The following is a 12,425-nucleotide window of genomic DNA, read 5'->3' on the forward strand; positions in this document are numbered from 1 at the left end:
TGGATTTCTCTATAATCATGTAAATAAGAAATTCCGGAAATTTTTTCCTCAAGAATTTAATTCTTGTGTTTTGATTGATAATTATTACACTGCATACTAACTTTTCGCATACTGTTCGCGTCTAACAGTTTCCTAATAATAACTACTTCAAAATTACATATGTTCTTGCACGAATTCAAAAGTACGTATGATACAATTACAATTGATTCTAAAATAATAATTATTTAAAGATATTAAGATACTAATTAAACGTTTCACTGTATTTCAAAATCTGGAACAACAAATTTTTATTTATAAAAAATGAAACTGTCTTTATATATTCTTTGTCATGATGCTATTTCTTATTACCGTGTCGACATTTTTTAAAATTCATTTTGTTATCTCTACGCAATAGGAAAATTCATATACTGCTTAATATTTTTTGCATATTATCCATCCACCGCATGATATCTTCTGAAAAATCAAAATATTAATGTTATATTATTACAATGCTTCTTAAATATCAATTTTTGACAAATTTGAAATCCAATATATTTTGCACAATTATTATTTATCAAAAAATTCCAAGTTAGTAACTTTCTTTTCAAATGGCAAATAACATATACTTTGACTTACCTGTAAGTTTTTGTTCCTAATCATCATTTCCTCTTATAGAACATCATTATTGTTCTTATAATTACTACCAGTGTCATAGATATTGTAGTGGCTACAACTGAATTAATAGAAAATGATAAATAACTGTGTATAACACTAACACATAATTGTGTATAACAATGACACATAACTTTTACTTACATATCTGTCGATAAGGGATTACTTACTGTGATATCCTGTTGATGTTTCTTAAGGCACTTGATTAGGTGCGATACGGTATCATTCCTTATGGTATACTGTAGATAAGTATTTTAGAAAATAACAAGAATAAATCTAAATTATTCAGAGGTTCCAGTTTCGGCTTAGACATAAATACAGGACCATTTGCAAAGAAGAAAGGGTGCGTTTCTACAGCCTCGTTATAGTAACCATGAATACCAATCTCTGAATTACTGGTTACTAAACATAAATATCCTATAAAATTTAATATATTTCTTTAATTTTTAATACATACATGAGTTAGTAGTTCTAAATTATGAATCATCCTACCTGTGATATTACGCTTTTCCTTATAATATCATCACTCGAGTGAACAACATTAAGATCATGTAAACCATGTCATCCTATCTTACTGTGAAGATACTTAGTTATGTTATCTAACATTATAAAAATATCATCAAATTCAAGTCCTTTTATTCACATCACATGGCCACGACGATCTGGTTCTTCGTTATATAATGTTCTAAAATTTGTCGTATATATAGGATGTACAAACCGTGATATCAAGGTATCAGTTCTTCCTTCCCAAGGGACAGTTTCATTAAAATTCTGATAGAATTAAAAATTAATTATTAATATTCTAACAATCATATATGTTAAATACGTTATAGTCAACGATATATACCTGAGCGAATGTAGGGGTGATTCCTTGATAATTATAAATGTCATCAGCCCACATCATTGTGCCACTTCTTTGTACTCCAGCCTCTAGATTAACAGCCTAAACAAACATACGAAATTTTATAGAAGCTGTACAAAATATAGTATATATGCGCAATATTGAAGCGTTCAAGGGGATATAAAGGTAATGTACATCACATACACGTGTACTCTCATGCAACAAAATACAATTAGATTTAATAGTATAAGCTCTTTTATTCATCATAATAGATTGGAAATTTAAGTGTCTTACGAGGGTGAGTAAAAAGTTACCCGCTCTGTCGGTGTAGAATTTATTTTAAGCAATTGTCAAAAAAGACATACATCATTTTTTGACATAATCACTCGATTTCTGTATACACTTTGTCCATTTGCCGAAGGACCTTTGTATTTTCTCATTAAAAAATGTTTTGGGCTGAGCTGCGAACCACGAATGCATCGTCGTCTTCACCTTTTCATCAGCTTTTTCGGCATCCATCTCGCACAAACTTTTTAAAATCCAAATCTGTCGTGCACTATTGCATAAGCAGAGCCGTGGCTGATTTGCAAATGATTTGCCACATTATCCAGTGTCACTCGTCTATTCCATAGAGCATAAGTTCATGAGCACGTTCAATGTTGTCATCGTGGATGTGGACGGGCGTCCAGCTGTTTTTTCATAACACTCGTGCGATCTTCTTTGAACTTTTGTGCCCATTCAAACACACTTCGTGACAAAACACTTTCTCCATAATGTGCATTAAATCTTTGATAAATATAGGCATCAAACATAACCTCCGACCACAAGAAACGAATCACAGCATCCTGCACTGTTTTCCTGCAAATCACCATTGCAAAGCGCCATTACTCGCGCAACGGTCACAAACGAATTGACGTAACACAAAGAAACCTGCGCAGCAGCACTGAACAGATATTGACGTCATACGAAGAGTGCAGATGGATCAATACGGTCGACAGAAGTTTTAACTATCTGGAGTGCGGATAAATTTTTACTGAGAGTCGTATAGGAATCTATAATCTGTAAGTACACCTTTGGCTGAATGGAAATTTCTCTTACATATAGTCAAAAATGCTGAAACTGTGTATTGAATTGGAAAGTGATAAAAAATAAGTGAAGTTTCGAGGTTGCATGTGATTGCATGAGTACACAGGACGTTTTTAGCGAATAAAAAATAATTTTGAAAGACACGAGACTTATCTTGTATTTTATGCACTCTCTGTGTCCGAATTTCCAGAAGCTCTCTATCTTATGAAGTGTTTTAGATTAGCCGGAAAATTTTGTACGTACGTACAAGAAGTATACGATCTAAGTGGAATATTCCATTATTCTCTTGATACAACAGAAACGAAATTTACAGAACTTCTCAGAAAGTTGGTTTATTATTACCAAATTTATAGAATTAATATACGTTTATCATCTTTACATACCTAAGTCGTGGAGGTTTATCGTGCGTAAAAAATTAGTGTCGTTTCAAAGTTACATTTCGTACATTTTAAGCCTATAATTTGTAACGTACAAAACAATGTAAATTTGAGCTGTTTCTTATCTCCACAATAAGAAAATCCAACTTTACGTTTTTTATCTAATTAATATACAAAATAAATTGTGAATTGATTCGAGAATATAGGATTTCCCCATTTTCATGATTATCGTGATTTTTGTATAAATATATTTTTTAAGATACTAATAATTAGGTACTTATAAATTAGTATTATCAATTATTTTGCATTTATAATTCCGCCTCTAGTATAAGTGTTAATTGAAAACTAACTTTATGTTTCAAAAAGTACTAGCAAAGTCGTTGAGTAACAAGCCACTGATGCTAACACAAATAGCATTGTCGTAATTAAATATTTCTAAATATTCATTTTTCATTTTGAACCTGTAGAAACAATTTATTATATATACTATTAGCTAAGTAATTGCATATTTAATTAAGTCGAAATATAAAACTTAGTTATTTTAATAATTTAAAAAATAAAAAACTGACAAACATTTCAATTTAATTTATGGTTGGAACAAAAGACAGTTATTCTTCATTAATTGAAATATTGCAATGCAGAGTACTTTCCAAAATACGCCGAGAGTATTCCTGATGGTGAAACGAGCGTTGCTTCATCGAACGCAGCTAAAGAAAACAACATCTATGTAGTTGGTGGTACGATGCCTGAAATAGGGGGCGATAAATTGTACAATACCTGTACTATTTGGGGTCCCGATGGAACTTTGATAGCAAAACACCGAAAGGTAAGTAATATATTCCTTTATGGCTTTGAATTTGAAAATATTGGGGCGAAGAAAGTGACTCTATCTAGGAATAATTTAGGAATATACATATGTACATACGTATACTATAACCAATTCTATAATTTACGGTTTATAAAATACGTTATGATACGGGAAACGCCCATTTTTGTTGTAATGTGTTTGTTGTTGTATAAATTTTTCACATACTTAAAATATTATTATACTTATTTTTTCTCCTTTTTAAACATTATTAAATGATAAGATTTTTTAATAAAAGAAAGTGATAAAAACGCTGTCAGTTATTAAATAAAAAATAATTAAAGTTTAGGAGTTGGTAACTTTGATATTAAATTACAAAAGTTGCAGCAATAGAATTAGCGACCACATTTTTATGTTATTAGGTACATCTATTCGACATCGACATTCCTAATAAGATTACTTTTCGAGAGAGTGATTCACTCAGTCCTGGTAACTCCCTAACGACGTTCGATGTGAAGGGCTGCAAAATAGGTATTGGCATTTGCTATGATATTAGATTCGAGGAAATGGCACGCATTTATCGGAACAAAGGTACAGTAACTTAATCGATCAATACTTAACTAGCAAAAAATTAAATATCTTTCTTAAATATATTCTATATAAAATTAATATAATCTGTAACTCTGTATAAAAAGAAGCTTAATTTAAAAAAACCAGTATATTTGCTGAAAATGAAACAAATAAAAGAATTAAAAGCACAATAAGAGGACTGTCCTCGCATATTCAGAAATGATGGAATGTGAACCGTGCAACTACGAAGTTAATTGGTATTCGGTGGCTTCATATTTCCTGCTTCTCTGGGTTAGGTTGCCAAATGCTGATATATCCAGCGGCATTCAATATGACCACTGGACCACTGCACTGGTCATTACTTCAGCGTTTCAGAGCGAATGATAATCAATTATACGTTGCCTGCATATCACCGGCTCGTGTTCCTTAAGCAAGTTACGTCGCATGGGGACATACACAGTTGACCAATCCCTGGGGAAAGATTCTTTACGATTTGGAAACTCAAGAGAATATGGCAGTCACCGATATCGGTAATTTACAGCTTAAAATTAAAAGCGAGAGATCCATGATGTAATTAATTTTTAGTCTCGTTAATTTATCGATTTAGCCATCTTCCTCTGTATTTGTTGAATTTATTAGTAAGCATTACTTATTACTTCGTATGTTTCTTTTTTCTATCAGATCTAAAAGTTGTTGAGGAAGTAAGGGCTCAGATACCTACATTTTCTCAGAGACGTACAGATTTGTACGACACTGTCTGTAAGAAGGAGTAACTCTACACTAAAACAGAAAATGTTTTTTTATAATATTTCTACTACGATATCCTTTTTTTGTGAATTATTACTAATTTCTTATCATTTGTACTAAATGAATGACTCAATTAAGAAAACCAAAACGTTATAAATAATAATCTGTATATCTTGTGTATCAACATGTAATTGGATATTATAATAATATAGGAATGCTATAATAATATAGGATAATAATATAGGAGAATAGTAATATAGAAAAAAACTACATGCTTTTAAACACCTTTAATATCGATCACATAAATTGTTATAATTCACAATGATTACGCATACATAAAAGACCCCTTGATAGTAAAATTTACGATCAAAAGGCAATTACGTATCGTTTAACAACATTTAATTTATAACACCTTTTAAACATTTAGACAGATTAACACATAACACTTCTTATATAGAAACATCAATTCGAAGTTGTCAGCTTGGAGAAATTGGTCGATTAATACCTGTAGATTGTCTGTCTCGATGAAAGACTTAAAGAGAGCAAAAACATGATAATGCCGCTAATATAATATTCCTTCTTTCTTGTATCTGTCTGCCTCTCAGGTCGTTTTACTAATTACAATAAGTAATTTCGCCTTCTTTGCGCTCTCTTTTAACGCATTCGAGACCGAAAGAAATTCATATCAGTCAGTAGGCAAGGGTATAATATACATATTTTATATATAACTTACGTAGTAATGTATATATCATGTTAATTTCATATTTTTTTCAATATAGAATTATTATATATATATATTTAACTGTACATAATACATTATAGAATAACATAGTATATAATTTTATATTTTAAAAATATGAGGCATACTATTTAAGATTGTCATCGATTTAAAATCAAAGTATGAAAAGGATACCCTGGAGAGAGTAAAACACAGAATCATTCTAACTAAACATTCAAATCGTAGCGACACCTAGGTATCGTCTTACAATTAAATCTCGGTCTCGAATGGATTAAAATGAAATACATACTTGCAGCTTCAACATCTTCAATATCGAGGAGATTCAAACTTTACAAATAAATGTAAATTGCGATGTAAAACAAAGCGATGTAAAAAGGGAAAAGGAGGAAAGAAGGAACAGGGAAGCAAAGAGAAGAAACGAATTTTTCATTTTCTCGAAACTGGATCAAGTTTCAGGAAGGCCATCCAAGTAATTGATGTCCTCTGTACTTATTTGTTAATCATGCGCGGAATCAGAACGATTCGACCTCGTTCCAAAGCAAATCGTTACTAGAGTAGAGACGGGAATTAATAATTCGTGTCAATTGTTCGATCGTGTTCACAAATTCAAATGCGGTTGAGTAGCGGAAACCATTTATAACACGTCCCATACAGCGTAGATCGCATACACGTCTTAGGATGTATTTTTGGTACTTATATATACTCTATATATATTCTTACTCTATATATACTTATATGTACTCTATGTATATTCTCTATCTTATATATACCATAAAATATTTCGTGAAATCGCGTATTCGTGTCTAATGTCAGGGATTCTCTTTCCATAAGTCTGCGTTTTCTATATTATCTTTCTTCCTTATCAGTAGGCATTCTCACAATTTGTGATTAATACTGCTCGTACAGGAATGTTAGGTTTTTGACGTTGTAAAATTTCACGTGAAATAATAATGCCTATATATTGACTAATTTATCAATTAATTAAATCCGTGTATATCAAGTTTTCTATAATTTAGTACTTTCGTGTAACTACAGAAATTTGATGCAATATAAAACTTGATTAAAACAGCGATTCATTAGGAAACGAGAATAATGATGCAAATATTTTTTGTAGCCATTATATAGGATTTCGATTGCATAATTAATCAGTATCAACTTACCAATCTTTAACTGAAGAATGTGAAGAAGGGCTGGCGGTATATAGACCGCAATTATGATCGTTTTCATGTAAATTGCCAAGCTGCTGTACATGTTTGTTATTCGTAAAAAGTTGCGATGACAAGCGGAAAGAAATAAACAATCCAAAAGTATCTGCAACAGAAATCAGAATACACTCAGAATACACGTTTTCGCATGGTTGGATCAATTTCGCGTGGGACTAACCTGATTGAACCTAACGCGGGATAATTGCTCAACTCACGACCTTAACCAGCCCGCTTGATTCTCTGTAAATGCTTGAAATTGACGCTTGGATTCTTTCCAGATTAACTAGCTTTGCCCCTCCCTCCCTTTATCTATTTTCTTAGATCAACTTAGAATGGATCGAACAAAGGCACAAAAGAATTCGAAGAAAACAACAACTTATTATCCAAATTGTTCATCGAGGGTAATCAATGCTGTATACTTCCTAGAATTAGGATGAATAGGGATTTGGAGAAACCCACCGGCCATGTCCAGAATAATAAAATATCTCGCTTTTGCAATCTCGCGACTTGATCCGCAGTGAGGGGTAAAGGATACCGATCCGCGACCGTATATTTATTTAGTTCTCGAAAATCTACCTATCATCTATCTGAACCATTGTTCGTCTTCACGAGTAACACGGGGCTCGCGAACGGTGAATTACTAGGCTTTATGATTTTTGGCTGTAATTAAGTCGCTTGTTCTATCACGTACTACTCTGCGCTCGCGAAGTCTATTAGGACTCCTTGTACGGCGATGTTAGGATCAATTAATTGTACTTCTAACTGTCCTGTATTTTTTTTGTACGAGTACGTAGGGAACCCGTAACGGATGAATCTCTGAATTTTCGAAAAGAAAGATTAATCGACTTTTATCACTACCACGTACCTCATTGTCAACTTCATTGACATCGATCTCGTTTTCAGCGGTTTTATTACGGGCATGAATTATTTTTGTTTTACACATAGCGAGGCTAGTTTGTGTAATATTACGTCAAGATCTTGGCTTAAAATTTGACGAGCAATCGCGATATCGTATTTTTAAATAACTATCAGTCAGGACATGAAAAATTTATCTCTAACCACTAAAAAGAAAAGAAAAGAAAAGAAAAGAAAAGAAAAGAAAAGAAAAGAAAAGAAAAGAAGAAAGATAATATGTTGTGGCAGTCTAAGTCGATCTAAGAAAATAGATAAAGGGAGGGAGGGGCAAAGCTAGTTAATCTGGAAAGAATCCAAGCGTCAATTTCAAGCATTTACAGAGAATCACTATTGAAAGTTCAAAGGCCGACTAGTGAGCTTCATCCTATCTCATTTTTTAATCAGGCGATGGATCGACGAATCGTATTGATTTCGAGGATTATTATAGTTCTGTGGGGATTTTAAAGCGTGGTTTGTCTAATCTTGTCTCGTTAGCTACAGACTCTTTGGCGAGCAGCCTGAAACTTGATCCAGTTTCGAGAAAATGAAAAATTCGTTTTTCCTCTTTGCTTCCCTGTTCCTTCTTTCCTCCTTTTTCCCTTTTTACATCGCGTTAAGACCCGTTAAATAATATTGACTGCCGTGGACGCTGGCTGAGAAGTGCACTTTATAACTAGCTTTAAAATCACTGACGTCGACGAGGACAAAGGTAAGTTAGAGGGTCATTTATCTGAGCTGGTGTTATTCCGCTGTACAAACTATTTCCGGCCAGTACCTTTTATGTACTTTCGCTTCCGCTAACAAGCAACGCGCCATGTCCATCACTGTTCTATTATACCTTTCCGCTGTCCCGTTTAATTCATGTACGTATGTTGGGCAATTATTTATTCTTATACCTTTATCCCTAGCAAATTTATAAATTCGATTATTTAAATATTCTTTACCATTATCGCATCTTAATATTTTTAACCTCTTGCCCGTTAAATTTTCGGCTTCATTTACGAACTGTACGAAAGAATCAAAGACCTCATCTTTTGATTTTATACAATAGATCCTAGCTATTTTACTATAATCATCGATAAATGAAATGAAATATTTTTCTCCATTGAATCCGGTAGTCTTAAAGGGACCACATACGTCCGTATGAATAATTTCCATTATTTCCCTAGCCTTAGTTCGATTATTTTTGAAAGGTAAGTTATGCATTTTGCTTTCTATACACACCCTACATTTCAAAAGTTCCTTTTCAAATTCATTCGGTATGCCAGTCACTAGCTGCTCTTTACCCAAAATCTCTAAATATTTAAAATTTACGTGTCCTAGCATCCTATGCCATCTTTCCTTTTTACTCATACCACTACGTTCGGCGCTGTTTACTAAGTGCTTCTTCCCTTTCAATATACTTTTTATTCTATATGTCCCATTCTCTTTGAACGCTACAGCTGTAAGTATATTATCCTCATCTATTACTTTCGCAATATTTCGTTTGGAAATAACCGTATTCTTATTGTCTGTTAGTTTACCTAAACTAATCAAATTTGCGGACATTTCTTTCGCGTAAAATACTTTCCTCATATTTATTTTATTTTGTTTTCCGAATGCTTCAAAATAACTTATAACATTCCCAACTTTTGTCGCTTTTATCGGTCTATTATCGCCTAAATATATATTTACCGGTTCTTTTAGGTCGATAGATTTATCGAAATAATTTATATTATTAATTATGTGATCGGTACAACCGCTATCTAATAGCCACACTATTTCGTTCTTACTTATTTCATTCGTCTCACTGCTGTTTGCTGCGTGCGCCGTTGCTGTCCATATGCCTGCTCTTGAGTTTCCATGCTCGCCCGTGCCGGTTCTTGATTGACGATGAAAGTTTCCACGTCCTCTGCTCGTATTGCCTTTGTTCTCTCTTCCTCTGTTTCGACCACGTGTTGGCCCATGCCAATAGCCGTTACTGCTTCCCGCTTGGACGCCATTTTGACACTCTCTCGCAAAGTGTCCTAATCTTCCACATCTGAAGCATCCTTCCTTTTTTGCAGAAAAGGCGTTGGTTTGCCTTTCTCCTCGATTGGATTTATTTTTCTTCTCTGCTATTTCTATTTTATTTTTCACATACGCTACCGTTTGATTCTCTTCTTTCAATGCGTCTATTATGTCCGCTATGTAGCTGTATTCTTCGGGTAACGTATTCAGCATGTAATTCAGCTTTTCCCTCTCACTTACTTGTGCGCCCGCACTTTTTAATTCATTTATTAATTTTTCGAAATCGTTAAAGAATGATGCTGAATCAGTGTAGTTCTCCAGTCTTATGTTTTCCAATCTCCTTCTGCATACGATCTGCAGTGCCGTCGACTCTTTCAAGTACATTTCATCGAACCTTTTTATTATATCATACGCCGTTTTTCCTTCCCTAACATACTCCAATTGTCTGTTCGATATTGCACTATAAATTATATTTATCGCCTTCAAATCCTTTTTGTCCCAGTCTTCATCGTCTCTTTCGTTCTTCATTCTAGTTGTAACAACCTCGCATTCCTTATATTTGAGAAACATCGTGATTCTTTGCTTCCACATTCCATAATCCTCACCATCGAATATAGGTATCATGATTTCCGATCTCTCCATTTTAATTGATTCTTCTTTTTTTTTCTTTTCTTACTCAAGCGTTCCTACGTGCTCGAAGTATATTTTGTTCCTCTGAAAGTTTTTTTTTCTTTACTGAAAACTCACTCGCAAGATCGTAACCACGCACTAAATATCTTGCAAAACTAGTAACCACGCTCTGCTACCATGTTAAGGAAATTCGAGGATTTGGGAATACAAATAATTGACTATATTTCCCACGCAACAGTTATACATCTATATTACACTCTGAAGAACGTCTTGCACGCACGCTTGTCGCCAACCGACTATCCTAGATTCTTCTAACATCTGGCAACAGTCTTTTGTCTCCACTAAGACCTTGACGCCCTCTGGCCCTTACACACACACTCTCATGTACAGTGTAAATGTATCACTTCCCTAACACAATTATCCCGCGTTAGGTTCAATCAGGTTAGTCCCACGCGAAATTGATCCAACCATGCGAAAACGAGTGTATTCTGATTTCTATTGCAGATACTTCTGGATTGTCTATTTCTTTCCGCTTGTCATAGCAACTTTTTACGAATAACAAACATGTACAGCAGCTTGGCAATTTACATGAAAACGATCGTAATTGCGGTCTATATACCGCCAGCCCTTCTTCACATTCTTCAGTTAAAGATTGGTAAGTAGATACTGATTAATTATGCGATCGAAATCCTATATAAAAACTATACAAAGATATTTGCATCATTATTCTCGTTTCCCAATGAATCGCTGTTTTAATCAAGTTTTATATTGCATCAAATTTCTGTAGTTACACGAAAGTACTAAATTATAGAAAACTTGATATACACGGATTTAATTAATTGATAAATTAGTCAATATATAGGCATTATTATTTCACGTGAAATTTTACAACGTCAAAAACCTAACATTCCTGTACGAGCAGTATTAATCACAAATTGTGAGAATGCCTACTGATAAGGAAGAAAGATAATATAGAAAACGCAGACTTATGGAAAGAGAATCCCTGACATTAGACACGAATACGCGATTTCACGAAATATTTTATGGTATATATAAGATAGAGAATATATATAGAGTACATATAAGTATATATAGAGTAAGAATATATATAGAGCCAAACCAACCAATTACTTTAATTAATGCAAGCTGTACTCGAGATTCGCGCATCTTGTGTATACACACCGGGTCAGACAAAAGTTTTCATTCATCCCAGTAGAACTTTCGTAGTCCTTGAATGAGTGGACTGATTCTTCGTGCGAAAACAAATTGGAAGCGCAGAGGGATGTATTGTTTCAGCGTATATCGATTTTAAAGCACGGTTTTAAAGCACGGTATAATCAATTCTTTTACATAAAATTATATTGTATAGGCTATTGTTATTTAAACACTTTAAATTGGATGGTTTTTACATATGCTAAAAAAATGGAAAATGATGATGATGAATCAATGACACGTAGAAAATTATAATCTATTGTATTGCTGTTATCTAATGGTGTTGTAATTGACTGTATGGTGGATGTATCTAATGGTGTTGTAGTTGACTGTATGTTGTTCAATATTGCCATGAAACTCTTCTGATTCATTGTCACTTATACGAAGTATGGAAGTATACGAAATTGATAAAATTATTAATAATATTTACGAAGAGAAAGTAAACTGTTGGATATATGACAAAATAATTCTATTTTAAATAAGAGACTGGTCAGCGTGGTTATTTTGTTTACAAAATCAAACGAATTTAATGAATGTAATGGTAAGGAAGTAACTATAAATGGCTGTTAAACTATTTTTATGCTTGAAAAGTAATTCGCAAAGTAATGTAAAGCAGTACTACTGAGTTGTACATAACCTCTTTCAGAATTTGTTCTTAACCTCTTGCTTCATAACTTCC

General features: G+C 33.3%; 1 protein-coding gene and 2 long non-coding RNA genes across 4 annotated transcripts in view; 1 reads left to right on the top strand and 2 right to left on the bottom strand.

Moving 5' to 3' along the window:
- Nucleotides 1-12,425, bottom strand: part of LOC126877110 (venom serine protease Bi-VSP-like) — a 119,837-nt gene that overhangs the window by 37,251 nt on the left and 70,161 nt on the right. The gene's annotated exons all lie outside the window — the stretch shown is intronic.
- Nucleotides 1,216-1,904, bottom strand: LOC126877123 (uncharacterized). Its single transcript, XR_007694766.1, has 3 exons — nt 1,807-1,904; nt 1,499-1,594; nt 1,216-1,422 (listed from the first exon to the last, which is right to left on the bottom strand). It is a non-coding gene; the product is annotated as an uncharacterized LOC126877123 (long non-coding RNA).
- LOC126877116 (uncharacterized) lies at nt 4,635-6,535 on the top strand. Its single transcript, XR_007694760.1, has 2 exons — nt 4,635-4,860; nt 5,012-6,535. It is a non-coding gene; the product is annotated as an uncharacterized LOC126877116 (long non-coding RNA).

The sequence above is a fragment of the Bombus huntii genome, unplaced genomic scaffold (assembly GCF_024542735.1).
Source record: "Bombus huntii isolate Logan2020A unplaced genomic scaffold, iyBomHunt1.1 ctg00000122.1, whole genome shotgun sequence".
NCBI classification, from domain to species: domain Eukaryota; kingdom Metazoa; phylum Arthropoda; class Insecta; order Hymenoptera; family Apidae; genus Bombus; species Bombus huntii.